This window comes from Cynocephalus volans, chromosome 3 (genome assembly GCF_027409185.1).
Source record: "Cynocephalus volans isolate mCynVol1 chromosome 3, mCynVol1.pri, whole genome shotgun sequence".
NCBI lineage: Eukaryota > Metazoa > Chordata > Mammalia > Dermoptera > Cynocephalidae > Cynocephalus > Cynocephalus volans.
In genome coordinates, this window is record NC_084462.1 from 105,447,186 (window position 1) to 105,462,306 (window position 15,121).

Genomic DNA, 15,121 nt, shown 5'->3' on the forward strand with positions numbered 1-15,121 from the left:
TTCTTAACATTTTAAGGTTTGATAATCAAAAAAAGAACCCTAAGAAATCGCCTATAGTACCCCGTACATAGACGATAGAAAACCCACGTTTAACTGAGAAATTCATTGCTTTAGTTAACATGTGAGTGAAATTCTGATCTTATACCATTTGAAACCTTATCTGTGATTTCACTCTGGTGATCATGTTTGGTTTTTAAATAACCATGTTATGGATAGGATGTTATAGAAGACGTGGGTTCAGTTAACAGAGTACCATTATTTGATAATCTTAAACAAATTATTATACCTTTTAATATTATTAATTTATAAAAAGGTTAATATGGTTATTTTAAAGTACTTTCTCTAAAACATGGATTATAAATATATAGGTAGAAATCAGCCATCATAAAGCAAGACAGATTGCGCTACAGGATCAGTTGCTGAAACTGCATCCAGCCACTCAGTCAGTACACTCAGGAGCTGGTGGTATACCAGCAACCCCTGCATCTTCTTCATTCGGTTGTGGGATCAGTCATCATGCCGAAGCTGTCCGTGATGATGACATGGACTTTGGAGACGTTATTTCATTACAACAAGAAATAAACAGATTGTCAAATGAAGTTGCAAGACTTGAGCCTGAAGTTGGCTATTGGAGGCATATTGCTCAGGTAGCTAAAATTTTCATGAGTTTTTGAAAATAGTGAGTAAAAATACTGATGTTACATGAATAGATGTATAGAGAGCTCTTGGTATTAGAAAGTACTGTGGGCTAGGAAATAGAAAATCTGTACTCTAATTCTGCCAATGACTTTCTTTCTAAGTGATGTTAGTCAGGGCGTCTTTCTCTTTCAGCCTTAGTTTTCCCTTCTGAACAATATTTGGAAAAATTTTTCCAAAAAGAATTTAAAGAAACAGATCCATTTAAAAAAAATAAAATAAAACGTTTCAAGTCCAGGACACAAAAGAGATAAAAATTGAATTGCTGTTGATTGAAGCAGCACCTTTTCCACTGGAGTCCCTGAAGGCTTCTCTGGTGGAAACATCAGAGTCTGAAGCACCGTGTTTGATCCTGCTTGCTTAGATGACGTCTTAGGGTTCTTTTAGCTCTAGGTATGTGTAAAGTGAAATCTGATAATTGGATTATAAAATAAGTTAAGCTATTTTGTGTTGTTTCTCATGTATTAGAAATTAAATCCTTGCTATTCTGGGCCGTAAACTTTCTCCCAGGGAACACTATTTTTCTTACATATTAGAGTTAATGGAGTTTGTCAGTAACATGAGACCTGGAATAAACTGGAGCACTGTTTATTTCCTCAGTGTAGAAAAAACCAAAGTATTTAAATAGACTATTTTTCTATCTTTTTGTGAACTTAATCTAGTTATGTAAAGGAGAAATCATCCCAATTAAAATGATCTCTTTCCCAAGTTGCTAGACAGTCCCAGTACCCGAAATAAACCTTAGAAAGGCTGATTTGTTTGTCCATCTTATCTCCAAAAAGTAGTAGTTCTTAAACTTTGTATCTGTAAGAATATCCTGGGGATTTGATATTGTAGATTCTCTGGCCTGTCTTCAGAGATTTTGATTTAGTAGCCTTGGAAACTACATTCAAACCAATAAATACCCCAGGTGATTCTGATGATCTGAGGAACGCATGTTAAGAAACACTGCTTAGGTAAGATTTCAAAGGGACGTGATGGGTTTTTGTTATGTTCACTTTAGCGTATCTTAAATGTTTTACTGTATGACAGATCCATGCTGAAATATAAAGGTGAAAAAAATTGGGACCTTTCAGGACTTAATTTTCTAACAAGGCATAATAAAAATTATTTGTATTACACTTTACAAATGCTTCCATATTTATTACCACAATACATATTATGTTATCCTGATAACTATGTGACAATTTTATTACCTCTACTTTGGAGATAAGGAAACTAAAAGTTAAAGCAATACACCTATTTTCACAGTGATTAAGTTATGATTCAAAAACGTCTTTTGACTCCAAAACCTGTGTTCTTTCCATTATACTTTGTTCCTTCTTTCAGCCCTAGAGCAGCTTTTAGCTTATTAACATGCTATATAATAAATGTTAATGAACAGAAATGACCCACATACAGGTTTGAATGAGAAGAATCCAAATGTTCTCTAATTTACTTGTCATACCAAAAATTATTCTGTCTTGGAGTAGAGATCTTCTGGGTAACATCATTTAAAAAAGGTTTTTATTTGGATCATTATTAGCATTAATATTGGGTAATTTCCATTTTAGAAATTTCCTTATAAAAAGCTGCTCAATTATCCTCACATTTGCACTTTGTTAAGCTAAATAAAATATTCTATGATTTTTCTTCTTCACATTAGCTATTTTATAAAACCATTATCTCTCCAATTAGTTAACAAATTCTCAAATATGATACCTTTTATTTATTGTGTATTGCTATTGTACTAGGTTCTTTAAAAGGTGCTTGGCATTCATTAATCATAATCTGTCTGAGAAATGCCTCTTTTTTGAAAAGTATCTGTTAATAAAGTTAGTTTGCAACTTCCTATTTAAAAAAAAATCAGTGTAATTATTTTCTAATTCTCTTTTTCTGATCTAGACTTCTAAAGCACAAGGAACACATAGCTCTGATCAAAGAGAAATCTTCAAACTGCAAAATATCATTAAGGTGAGTCAGATAGCTGATTCACAGTTGCTATTAGACATCTAAAATCTTATTAATAGCATAAGCATATTGTATTAGTCTGTTTAGTATTGCTATAACAGAATACTTGGAACTGGGTAATTTATAAAGAAAATGAAATCTATTGCTTACAGTTTCTGAGGCTGGAAAGTCCAAAGTCCATCTGATGGTGGTGACAGTGACCCAGGGGTCTCACATTGCAAGATGGTTGAAGAAGAGAGAGCAGAGAGAAAGACAGACTCTCCTCTTCTTTTTAAAGCCCTCAGAACCACACCCCTGACCACCATTTTTAATGCATTCCCTCCAGCGTGGTCCTACAATCCAATCACCTCCTCAAGGCTCCACCTTTCTATTACCATAATAGGATTTCCCACCCTCTTAACAGTCACAGTGTGGGCTAAGTTTCTAATACATAAAACTTGGGGGACACAATTCAAGCTTCAGGGAGTTTTGGGGGACGTAATTCAATCCACTACATTCCACCCCTGGCTCCCCAAAACTCATGTTCTTTTCACATACAAATACATTCATTTCATCCCCAAAGTCTTAACTTGTTTCAACTCAAAAGTCCAGAGTTCAAAGTCCCATCTGTGAAATTCAAAACAAGTTATCTACAGTGGTGGGACAAACAAAGGGTACATATTCCCATTCTAAAAGGAAGAAGTAGGCCAAAAGAAAGGTGTGACAGGTCCCAAACAAGTCCGAAACCCAGCAGGGCAGGCATCAAATCTTACAGCTGGTGAATCATATACCTTGATTCCATGTTCGGTGTCCTCTGCATGCTGGTGTGCGGGTTGTGTCCCCAAGTCCTCGGGCAGCTCTGCCCCTATGGCTTTCCTGGTTGCAGGCCACACTTCAGCTCTACCAGGCTGGGGTTCCACTTTGGTAGCTCCACAGGTCTGGGGCCTCCATGGCAGTCCCGCTCTCCTGGCAGCAGTAGGCATGGAGCTTTTGGGGTTTTTCTGCTGCAACTCTCACCCCACATTTCCACTTAGCATTGCTCTAGCAGACTCACTGCGGTGAATCTACCCCTATGACAGATCTCTTCCTGGGGCCCCCAGACTTTTCCATACATCCTCTGAAATTGGGATGGAGACTCCCAAACCTCCACAGCTCTAGCATTCTGCAAGCGTTCAGACCTAACACCATGTAGATGCTGCCAAGGCTTCCAGCATGTGTCTTCTAAACCTTCAGGTCCAGCTACACCCGGGGCCAATTTAGCGATGGCTGCAGCAGCCACAGCAGCCAAAGCAGCTGGGGTGCTGGTGCTGGAAGTAGCTTCCTGAGATGGCCCTGGGCAGTCTGGAGGGTCTGGAGGGTGCCTCAGGCCTGTTAGTAAAAGTCTCAGTTATGAAATTATATTTGTTTCTTTTTAAATATTTTATATCCTCTTTATTTTTTATGACAAGTAAAGTATATAAAAATCTCTTTTGAAAATCTTTTTTTGTGTGTGTATTTGTGTGTGGCTGGCCACAGGGATCCAAAATCATTTGATTTTGAACATTTATTAGTTAGTTTATATTTCATAAGTCTCTACACTTGACTGTATCTCATAAAACTATTTTTATTAAAACAGAATTCCAAGGTTATTGAAGTTTCAAGATTTAAGATTAAAGGCTATTGACAAAATAAAATGCCAATATTATTCATTGTAAATAATTATTTTTACTTTATTGGCAAAATACTTTATTGCTACTTTGTGTCAATTATCATATTTCTTTTGAGATAATTCTTAGTTACATATATTTATTGTGTCAATGAATTGTTTTCGGTGTCTAAATTATTGTCAGATACAGAATTTTTAGTTTTTGCTTTTATTATTACTATTATTTTTTAAAAAATTTTTATTGACTCAAAATTGATTATACATATTTTGGGGGTTCAATATTGAGATATGTTGATCAAATCGATATTACTAGCATATATATTGTTACAAATTGTGATTATTCTTTATGCCCCTTGTCCAATCTCTCCCCATCCCTCTCTCCCTCCCCCCACTCTAATTACCCTAGATTTCTTCTCTCCTTCTGAAAGAATAATGGTTACTTTGTTGATTTGTTGCCTAGATGATCTGTCCAGTGCTGACAGGTGTGATCAGGTCCCCCAATATTATCATAGAACAGATGCTTCCTCTGTCACTCTGGAATGGGCTTTGTGGAGAGAGACATCCTCCTCCTTTCTTTATGTCTGTTGGTGACTCTCCTTGTGTCAGTGCACTCCAGGGGCTGGCGGACCATCTGTGTGGTGGTTGTGGCGTCCAGCTGCTTTTGCAGTAGCCATGGTTATTTTAGTGGCTGTGGTGGGCCACCCACATGGAGGTGATGTTTTTGGCATGCTCCTTGGTGCTGGTGGTGTGTCTGGTTGTGGGGAGTGTCTGGTCCCCATCTTCGTGCCTTGGGTCCCCGCCTCCATACTTCAGGTCCCTGGGTGGGCCCCGAGGTGCTGGCGTGGTGTGCCTGGGTGTGGGAGGGGGGCCCAGTCCCCTTCTCCATACCTCGGGTCCCCAGGCAGTCCCTGAGGTGCTGGCACTGTGTGCCTGGTTGTGGGAGGGGAGCCGGTCTCCAGCTCCATATCCCAGGTCTCTGGGTGGGCCCCAAGGCACTGTCACTGTATGCCTGGTTATGGGTGGGGGGTCCGGTCCTCTTCTCCATGCCTCAGGTACCTGAGTGGGCCCCGAGGTGCTGGCAGCATGCTGGGATGTGGGAGTGGGGTTCAGTTCCTGGCTCGAAGCCTTGGGTTCCCAGGTGGGCCCCAAGGCGCTGGCTGTGTGAGTGGGTGTGAGTGGGGGTCCTGTCCCCATCTCCATGCCTCATGTCCCCAGGCAGGCCCCAATGCACTGGTGGTGTGCCTGGGCTGGAACTAATTTTTTGTCCTTTGCTTACTTCTAAAATGGGGGAACTTCCTGTGGGAACCAGTACTTGAACTCTGTGGTTGAGCTAAATTGCTGCTTTGCTGCTATTTCCCTAGGGAAGGCTTTTTGTGCAGCTCAGGGTTTAGTGGTTGACCTTACAGGTACTTCCAGCTCTCCAGAGACCCAGTGCACCTGGATTGTGTAGAAACTCTGACCTGGGCCTGAGTTTGTTCATCACACTACACCACCTGCAATTCTGCATTCCCGACCAGTCTCCTCTGAGTGGTCCTGCACTGATTGGGGGGCTGATTGGCTGTCCTTCCTGTGTCCCAGTGTTCTCCTGGTGGGTCTGTCTTCCCCACCATCCATGCTTCAAATACTTCCCATGGGACAGGCAGTGCACAGGAACACTATTAATGGTCTTGCTGTCCTGGGGGCCACCAAGGCCCCCTTTTCCCCTGCCGCCTCCAAGTAACTCCATCTGAAGGGCACAGCTCTGGCTTCTGCTGGCTCCTGCTTTGTGCACTCAGCAGCTTAAGCATTAAAGCAGCGATGACCTGAAACTCTCAGAGCAGTTTTTCTTTCTCTTATCATTGTTTCTCGCACCTTCATGAACTCCGTAGGTCTCTCCTCCTCTTCCCCTGAGCTCCAGTGGCCCCAGCTTGGCTGATGTTACATTTTTATTGTTCTAAATTGGTTGATTTGTGGGAGAGAGTAACGTGGGGACTGTGTATTCCACCATCTTGACTGGAGCTTCCTGCTTTTATTATTATTACAACACTTGTTTGGGTGGGTTCCAAAGTCCGACCTGTGTTTGAATGTTCATTGTGCTGTTTACCATCTGTGTTACTTTGGGCAAGTTACTTAACCTCTCCAGGCTGCTGTTTTATCATCAGTAAAGTAGATGTCGGTTTTTCTATAACGTTGCTGTGGTAGCGCTAGGGTGCCATGTTAGGACGAAGGGGAAGGAGGAGAAGCGCTTAAAGAGGCGGGAGCCGGTGCGGGAGCGGGGTTGGACCCAAGGCTGAGGCAGGCCCCCCCCTCCCGCCTCAGTGGATCGTGCCCAGGGCGGCAGCGGCGGCGGCAGCGGCGGCGGTTGCTGGGGGGGGGGGGGGGAGGGGGGAGGGGGAGTGACCGGGCGGTGCCGGCGCAGGAGACGATGACGATGCCGTTTCCAGTTACAACGCAGGGATCACAACAAACAGCCGCCACAGAAGCACTGTGGCATTACTTCTCCTATCAGCTTAGCAGCCCCCAAGGAGACTGACTGCATACTTACACAGAAACTAATTGAGACTCTGAAGCCCTTTGGGGTTTTTGAAGAGGAAGAGGAACTGCAGCGCAGGATTTTAATTTTGGGAAAATTAAATAACCTGGTAAAAGAATGGATACGTGAAATCAGTGAAAGCAAGAATCTTCCACAATCTGTAATTGAAAATGTTGGAGGAAAAATTTTTACATTTGGATCTTACAGATTAGGAGTACATACAAAAGGTGCCGATATTGATGCCTTGTGTGTTGCACCAAGACATGTTGATCGAAGTGACTTTTTCACGTCATTCTATGATAAGTTGAAATTACAGGAAGAAGTAAAAGATTTAAGAGCTGTTGAAGAGGCATTTGTACCAGTTATCAAACTCTGTTTTGATGGAATAGAGATTGATATTTTGTTTGCAAGATTAGCACTGCAGACTATTCCAGAAGATTTGGATCTACGAGATGACAGTCTGCTTAAAAATTTAGATATAAGATGCATAAGAAGTCTTAACGGTTGCAGGGTAACCGATGAAATTTTACATCTAGTACCAAACATTGACAACTTCAGGTTAACTCTGAGAGCTATCAAACTGTGGGCCAAACGCCACAACATCTATTCCAATATATTAGGTTTCCTCGGTGGTGTTTCCTGGGCTATGCTAGTAGCAAGAACTTGCCAGCTTTATCCAAACGCAATAGCATCAACTCTGGTACATAAATTTTTCTTGGTATTTTCTAAATGGGAATGGCCAAATCCAGTGCTATTGAAACAGCCTGAAGAATGCAATCTTAATTTGCCTGTATGGGACCCAAGGGTAAACCCCAATGATAGGTACCGTCTTATGCCTATAATTACACCAGCATACCCACAACAGAACTCCACGTACAATGTGTCCGTTTCAACACGGATGGTCATGGTTGAGGAGTTTAAACAAGGTCTTGCTATCACAGATGAAATTTTGCTGAGTAAGGCAGAGTGGTCCAAACTTTTTGAAGCTCCAAACTTCTTTCAAAAGTACAAGCATTATATTGCACTTCTAGCAAGTGCACCAACAGAAAAACAACGCCTAGAATGGGCGGGCTTGGTGGAATCAAAAATCCGAATCCTGGTTGGAAGCTTGGAGAAGAATGAATTTATTACACTGGCTCATGTGAATCCCCAGTCACTTCCAGCACCCAAAGAAAATCCTGACAAGGAAGAATTTCGCACAACGTGGGTGATTGGATTAGTGTTTAAAAAAACAGAAAACTCTGAAAACCTCAGTGTTGATCTCACCTATGATATTCAGTCTTTCACAGATACAGTTTATAGGCAAGCAATAAACAGCAAGATGTTTGAGGTGGATATGAAAATTGCTGCAATGCATGTAAAAAGAAAGCAACTCCATCAACTACTACCTGATCATGTGCTTCAGAAAAAGAAAAAGCATTCAACAGAAGGTGTCAGATTGACAGCTCTGAATGACAGCAGCCTCGACTTGTCTATGGACAGTGATAACAGCATGTCTGTGCCTTCACCTACTAGTGCTATGAAGACCAGTCCATTGAACAGTTCTGGCAGCTCTCAGGGCAGAAACAGTCCTGCTCCAGCTGTAACAGCAGCATCTGTGACCAACATACAGGCTACTGAAGTTTCTGTGCCACAAGTAAATTCCAGTGAAAGCTCAGGGGGTACATCGAGTGAAAGCATTCCTCAAACTGCCACACAACCAGCCATTTCTCCACCACCAAAGCCTACAATCTCCAGAGTTGTTTCTTCAACACGTCTGGTAAACCCACCACCTAGACCTTCAGGAAATGCAGCAACAAAAATACCTAATCCTATAGTAGGAGTCAAGAGGACATCCTCACCTCGTAAAGAAGAGAGTCCCAAGAAAACCAAAACTGAAGAGGAACAACTTGATACAGAGACAAGTACAACTCAATCAGAAACTATTCAGACAACGGCTTCTCTGTTGGCCTCTCAGAAAACTTCCAGTACAGACCTTTCTGATATCCCTGCTCTCCCTGCAAATCCTATTCCTGTTATCAAGAATTCAATAAAACTGAGATTGAATCGGTAAAAACAACCTCAGGGGTCCATAAACAATATCTGCCAACTCAACCTGTTGTCTTCAAATGCTAAAAACGGGGAATGGAGGGTACAAGATTAGACATGACTGAAAATGGATTTGTTGGTGACCTCCTTTACTGGGCTAATCAGCACTTGATCGGAAGTCCAGGTTAGTATGTGAAGCCAGGAGTACTATTATTATTGTGTTAGCAACAGTTGCATTAACTATTTCAAAAAATTACTGCCTTTAAAAAACAAAACAAACAAACAAACAAAAACCAAAAAAACCCTCAAGCTATATTTGTATCCATAATTGACATCTGGATTGGGTTTATGTTTGATGCATTGTTCGGAAAATTTGCAATATAAACTGGCATAAGAATTCCTTATTCTGATGATGCACTTTTATGTATTTTTTATTAGAAAGTAGAACTAATCTTAGATTTTCAGCTTGATGGATTTTCATTTTTTCCTAAATAACTTCTTTTACCATTAGTCTTCAAATTGGATACCATTGTGCAGTGATGTACTGTTATTCTTCAGAGAAAGGATAAGAGTACACCTAGTTCAGTCACTATGATGTAGCTGTGTCTCTTAAAAATGGAATGTAAACTCTAGTGTATGCATTTGACATTGAAAAATTAATTAGGAAATACTTGGTTTTGATGGGGTCATGATTAAGAAATGATATATTGGTTTAATTTATAGAACTGTTTTATAGTGCATACAAATCAGCGATCAGCCAGCAAATATTTTTCTTTGAGCTTAAAAAGAAAGCTCTGTATTCTTTTTGCCTTTAATCTGTTTTCTTCAAAACAAACAAGAAAAGCTTTTTGCACCTCTCTCCCTTTTTCTTTTTTTCTTTTTCTTGTATGCACGCGGTAGGACTTACTTCATGTAAAACAAAATGCCAGTATTTTCTTAAGCCATGATGTGAAACCAGTGACCCTGTGACCACATGGCACAGAACACTAAATTTTGGTCCCATGGCTGAAACGTTAGGGAAAAGTAATGCCTGTGAAACGTGATATCTATCTTAAATGGCCATTTGATCTCTAAATAAGAGGGATTTTGTACACTCCACAGAACTCTTGTCTGTAGTAAAATTGATTTTCAATTTTAAACATGTGGGCAAAAATGCATTTTCTCCAAGATTTTTAAACTAATTTTTACTTTTAAATGGTTCACCAAAATCTGTCAGTGAATTTTACATATAGAAACATTTTAAAAATCATTTCTAGCAAGTACTTGACATCTAGTCAGCTGTCTACTCCTTTTTAATTTTGTTTTATTGTATCACAAGATTAGGAACTTTCAAGAAAATGATTTCTCATAATTAAGCAGCAGAACATTCATCTTTACGACGTATGAGGGATGCCAGATGTTGATAAACTTAGTTACTCTTTCTTAATCTGGACAAAGCAAACCTAACAGGTTCTTCGGATGAGCATGTTTAATGAATCCTCCATTGTGCTCCATTCTATCACATGTGCATTTTTCATGTTAAATGGCAGTTACTTAAAGTCTTCCCCTATCCTTCTAAATTAATTTTTTGAAATTGGAGTGTAGTCTTTCACCCCTTAGGCTATGCGTTAATTGAAGCTTTTTTCCACCATGACTTTATAATGTCTAGTATACAATATTTCTACTTCCCACATCTTTGCACAGTCACCTTGCCCTATCTCCGACCACTTAAGAAAAAAAGATGGTCATACTAACAGGTGAAGTGTACAAGGCGTCTGTGTGTTTCGTGTAGCTTCAGAGTTAGTTAAAATTGCCAGGCACAGATTTAGTCTTGTCATTTTGTTTACACATTGGGGAAAGAAATTCAGTTTATTAAACGTTTCATGTAAGTGCACCCAAGTTTTGCCAAGCTGGAAACTTGGACCTTTTCTGTGTAGTGATTTTTAATTCTAGTTTTCATAATCTGGAGATCAGACTGTTGCTTTCGCATGATGTACGTAGTGTCTCATGACTGGAGTTTGCTTTGTTTTATAGTATCTGTACTCCTTGTATTTTTCAAGAGCTATTTTGTGAACAGATGATATATTTCTCCACTGAAAACACAATAAAAAAAAAACAGCAAAAAAAAAAAGTAAAGTAGATGTCATCATAATGCCTACCTTGTAGGATTGTTTTGAGGATTTATTTATTTATTTATTCATTCTTTCTTTCTTTCTTTCTTTCTTTCTTTCTTTCTTTCTTTCTTTCTTTCTTTCTTTCTTTCTTTCTTTATTTATTTATTTATGGTTTAAATATAAAGCTGTTATCCCAGTGCTGGCATGTAAATAAGTGCATAGGATTAAAGAATACCTATACTTATTTTCTCAGGAAGTAGAAGCTAATTTATAGATTAGGATTCTTGGTTAGCAGCAAAAACTATCTCTAGCTAAGTAAAGGAAAAGAGGATTTACTGGAAGGACCTGGTGTAGTCCATCCATAGGACTGGAGGAAGAGATGAGCATTCTGGCCACAGGAAGGACCGGAGTGGGGACAGTGTCAGGAATCTAGGTAGTGGGATACAGCAGACAGCCTCTTGAAGGTGCAGCTATCATAAAGCTTCTCGTCCAACCAATTTCTCTCTTTTGAGGACTCAGCTCAAGACCTAGGTTCCTGGGAGAGACACTGGTCTTCTCAACTTGGGTAGCAAGGCACCTTGGTTGACAATTTGGAATTCCCATCAAGACTGGTAGATAGAAAGGCTGAGTGAGAGGATAGGGATGGTAGGATAACAGATACAGATTGGCCAGAGGGTTGTTAGCTGGTATTGGTGGACTATGTCATTAGGAAAAGATATTTTTGCTTATCTTTTGTTTCAGTGTTTTCTTGCTGGTGTTCCATCTTTAAAAGTAGAAAAACTGTTTTTAAGGCCTAAGAAGGGAAAGGGTGTAGTCTTTCAGAATTGTCCTAATTTGGGCCTGTGTTTAAATTCTTTTCAGCCTTGACATATTCAGAGAATTATTTTTAATAAAATGGACTTTCAGACAACAGTAAAATAAATAGTTTAGGTGAATTTATTGATCATAAACATGGTTAACTTTGTTTTTATTTTTTAAGGAACTTAAACAGAACCGAAGTCAGGAAATTGATGACCATCAACATGACATGTCAGTATTGCAGAACGTACATCAACAGAAATTGACACAAATGCATCGTCGGTATCGAGAGGAATTAAGCTACTATGAAGAACGAATTGAAGAACTCAAAAACCTGTTACAAGAAGGTTATTAGTTTGATTAACTTAACATGTTAGATGACATACTTAAATGACAATTCTAGCACTCTGAGACCAGGAAACTGCTATAAATTTGCACTAAGTTCTAAAGAATGAGTAAATGACTAGCTCTGCTTGTCTGCCAGAAATTTGCTATGGCACCACTATTTTCAAGATTTTGCAAAAACGGAAAGGTCCTTTTGCATTTGTGGTAAATAGTTATAATTCATAGATTTTATTTTTTGCATTGTTTGGTGGTCATATTTTACTTTCTTTCAAACTCAGGTATGTAGGTTTTTAGTAGTTGATTCAAATCCTATGTTTCCCCAACTTTTTATTTATTTAAACATGCTTAGTTTAGTATGGTAATTTAATCTTTCTTTTTAAGCTTTTCAAGTTCTGAACTCTTAAATCTTAGTTGTAAATAGCAAGCTATTTACTTCTCGATTCTTAACATTTGATATCCTTGACTTTATATTCTAGGTGGCTCAGGAGTTACAGGAACTGATCACTCTAAAATCTATGAGATGCGAAAAACTATTCAAGTTCTACAAACTGAAAAAAAATGGAATCTACAAAAAAAAAATTGAAGAACTTGAGGATAAAATAAAAGACATAAATTAAAAATTATCTTCTGCGGAAAAGACAGAGCTGTTTTAAGGAGAGAACAAGAGCAACTAAATGTGGAAAAGAGACAAATAATTGAAGAATGTGATAGCTTGAAACTGGACTGCAGTACGTTGCAATCTTATGCTATGAAGCAAAGTGATTGTGTGACAGAAAAGGAAAGAATTCTTCCACAGAGTACATCAGTGGAAGAAGTCTCACTACAAAAAGCACTGCCTGGTATAAAATGTTTGGAACTTATTTCAGACAGGTATTTCATTGCACACTAGTTGTTTTTAAACAGTTGAATAAATGAATACTTCTTGGAAATGGAGTATTCATGGAAAAAACTTTTAGTAATTTGAGAATTGCTTGGTTTGGATTCAGTGCCATATTTAATAATAGATCACAAATAGGAATTTTCTACTAAAAATGGTTAAGTATTGGCTTGGTGTTTCTCAACCTACTTTCATTATCCTTTTATTTACATGTAACTCATTGATTTAGGAGGCCATGCAGATATCTGAGAAAAGTTTATGTACATTGACATTTTTGGGAGGAGGTAAAGGTCTGTTTCTTGTAATCTATATTGAATACTTCCTGTAACTCATCAGGGCCCAAACCCTCCAGTTAAGGAATGCAGTCTTTCTTCTTCAAAAATCTGTTGGTACATTTTGAAATGATCTCCCATTTCGAGCAAAGGCTTGAGTAATAAGAGCCATAGATCTTCTGCCATTTTCCATGCTAAAGATGATATTTATAGTATTGGATGAAATACACCAGTATGCCTTCATGGCAGGAAAACATAATGGGAACTCTTCCGCTGAAAAGATGCATTTCATTTTGCACTTTGTCCTTCTCTCACACTATCAACTCTCACTTTTTGAACTCACGCATTTCTGCTCTGGAGGTTTCCAGCCCTTGTGTGCTTGTGACCCCCCACATCTGCATCCCTCAACCAGTTGTTTATTGTGAGTTCCTGATCTGTATGGCCAGTTCTGTATACATCAGATGGATTTTCAAACTAAAGTTAAGTTTAAAGTAAAGTCACCATGTCCTTCTCTGCCTCCTCTTCCTTTCCCTACCTTAGTGATTGGTAGCATTTTCCAGTCTCCCAAAACAGAAAGCTAGAAGTCATCACCTAGCAAGTCCTGTAGGTTCTGTTTCCTTAGCTTTTCTCTGATTCAGTGATATTTTGGGATTGTATCCCATAGGAGCTCTAGGGTTTCTCACAGGTTCATCAGTCCTGGGAGCTGCCATGCAGGCAAAGTGCAGTGGGAGTCTGGACTTCTTTCTCAGTTGGCTTCCATCTATGTAGCTCTGCTCTTTTTTAAAAAAAAATTATTTATCTATCATGTTGGGCAATCCATATGAGTTTATTTGCTTAAAAAACAAACCTACTGCCTTCGACTTTCTCCTTTTTTCCATTTTTGTTGCCATGGAATTACTTCAGCCAATCATAATTGCTTTCTGCCTGTGTTAACTATAGCAGATCTCTTAGTGCAGCAGGATAATATAGTGGTTGAGAACCTGACTGGGTTGGAATACAGCTGTATCGCTAACTAGCTGACGTGGGATAAGTTAGTAAACATCTCTTTGCTTTGGTTTTTTCACTGACAGGGTTGAGATAATAATAGTAACTTCCTTATAGTTGTTGTAGTAGTAATGAGGATTATAAGAGTTAGTTACTAGCTGCACATTCTCTTTAGAACAGAATCTGGCCAATAGTGTTATAAAAGCGTTAGCCATTTTTATTCCCTGGTCTCTATGATTCCTTCTTCAATTCTTTTTTTCCATTCTGCAGCCAGAATAATTTTTCAGAAATGAAAAGCAAGTCATTCCCTTGCTTTTACCTTTTTAAAAAATCTGGTTGCTGACTGGTTTGGGGATCTGAACCCCTTGACCTTGGTGTTACCATCACTGTGTGCAAACCAACTGAGCTAACCAACCAGTCCTTAACAGTTGTAGTCTCCCATGTGGGAAGATTTAGTTTTAATTCTTTAATTTATTTTTTGGGCCCCTGGCAAGTATGAGAATCCAAACCCTTGACCGTGGTGTTCTAATACCATGCTCTAACTAACTGAGCTAACTGGCCAGCCCCCATTCCCATGTTTTTAGTACTTTGTGGCTCCCTGTGAACTTCAGGATGAAGTCTAAACTTAGTTGGACATGTAATGTCCATCATGATCTGGTCCCTGTCTGCCTCTTTTGTTTCCACTCTTCCCATTCTCCTCACATTCTGAGCTTTAGCCATATTGAACTTTCTATAGCTTCTGAAACCAATAGTGTTGTCTCTTTACTCTGTTGCCTTTGCTGGTTTCTCTGTGTGGACTGTTGCCATGTTTCTTTTAGCTAACTCTTACTATTTTGATTCAGTATGGGTATTACCTCAACTGGGAGGTACCTAGCACTGCCACTTCCCTGGCTCCATTGGCTCCCCCTAGTCTGGATTAGGTGTTTGCCTTTTTTTTTTTTC

General features: G+C 39.3%; 1 pseudogene; it reads left to right on the forward strand.

Annotated features, from left to right (window-relative positions):
* The first annotated feature begins 6,680 nt into the window (after positions 1-6,680).
* Positions 6,681-8,890, forward strand: LOC134372225 (poly(A) polymerase alpha-like; annotated as a pseudogene).
* Positions 8,891-15,121: the final 6,231 nt, after the last annotated feature.